A 1,730-nucleotide genomic window follows, 5' to 3' on the forward strand; every position below is an offset into this window, starting at 1 on the left:
CCAAAATGCACACGGGGGTGTCAAGCAACCTCCATGTACCGTGGCATGACCGTGGCCAAGTAATAAAGATCAAATTCCATGCCTATGCCAAGTTGGACCAAGGCCCCGTCTCGTTTTGCTATAAGCAAGGGCGTGGCAAGGCACGCGGGGGGCCAAAAAATCAAAGTGCTCCGAAAATGCACACGGGGGTGTCAAGCAACCTCCATGTACCGTGGCATGACCGTGGCCAAGTAATAAAGATCAAATTCCATGCCTATGCCAAGTTGGACCAAGGCCCCGTCTCGTTTTGCTATAAGCAAGGGCGTGGCAAGGCACGCGGGGGGCCAAAAAATCAAAGTGCTCCGAAATGCACACGGGGGTGTCAAGCAACCTCCATGTACCGTGGCATGACCGTGGCCAAGTAATAAAGATCAAATTCCATGCCTATGCCAAGTTGGACCAAGGCCCCGTCTCGTTTTGCTATAAGCAAGGGCGTGGCAAGGCACGCGGGGGGCCAAAAAATCAAAGTGCTCCGAAAATGCACACGGGGGTGTCAAGCAACCTCCATGTACCGTGGCATGACCGTGGCCAAGTAATAAAGATCAAATTCCATGCCTAGGCCAAGTTGGACCAAGGCCCCGTCTCGTTTTGCTATAAGCAAGGGCGTGGCAAGGCACGCGGGGGGCCAAAAAATCAAAGTGCTCCAAAATGCACACGGGGGTGTCAAGCAACCTCCATGTACCGTGGCATGACCGTGGCCAAGTAATAAAGATCAAATTCCATGCCTATGCCAAGTTGGAGCAAGGCCCCGTCTCGTTTTGCTATAAGCAAGGGCGTGGCAAGGCACGCGGGGGGCCAAAAAATCAAAGTGCTCCGAAAATGCACACGGGGGTGTCAAGCAACCTCCATGTACCGTGGCATGACCGTGGCCAAGTAATAAAGATCAAATTCCATGCCTATGCCAAGTTGGACCAAGGCCCCGTCTCGTTTTGCTATAAGCAAGGGCGTGGCAAGGCACGCGGGGGGCCAAAAAATCAAAGTGCTCCGAAATGCACACGGGGGTGTCAAGCAACCTCCATGTACCGTGGCATGACCGTGGCCAAGTAATAAAGATCAAATTCCATGCCTATGCCAAGTTGGACCAAGGCCCCGTCTCGTTTTGCTATAAGCAAGGGCGTGGCAAGGCACGCGGGGGGCCAAAAAATCAAAGTGCTCCGAAATGCACACGGGGGTGTCAAGCAACCTCCATGTACCGTGGCATGACCGTGGCCAAGTAATAAAGATCAAATTCCATGCCTATGCCAAGTTGGACCAAGGCCCCGTCTCGTTTTGCTATAAGCAAGGGCGTGGCAAGGCACGCGGGGGGCCAAAAAATCAAAGTGCTCCGAAAATATTTTTCCACTTTCCAGTCCACTTATACATATTATGTGCAGTGTGCACACAAGACACCTTCCCAAAATTCGACTTATATGAGGCGTTTTACGTCAAATCCGCCTATTTTCGGCGTTTCGGCCGAAAAATCAAAATAAATCGAAACTTCCTCGGAATGCTTAGCGACTTTCCAGTCCACTTATACATATTGTGTGCAGTGTGCACACAAGACACCTTCCCAAAATTCGACTTATATGAGGCGTTTTACGTCAAATCCGCCTATTTTCGGCGTTTCGGCCGAAAAATCAAAATAAATCGAAAATTCCTCGGAATGCTTAGCCACTTTCCAGTCCACTTATACATATTGTGTGGAGTGTGCA

Source organism: Trifolium pratense, unplaced genomic scaffold (assembly GCF_020283565.1).
Source record: "Trifolium pratense cultivar HEN17-A07 unplaced genomic scaffold, ARS_RC_1.1 scaffold_55, whole genome shotgun sequence".
In the NCBI taxonomy this organism is placed as follows: domain Eukaryota; kingdom Viridiplantae; phylum Streptophyta; class Magnoliopsida; order Fabales; family Fabaceae; genus Trifolium; species Trifolium pratense.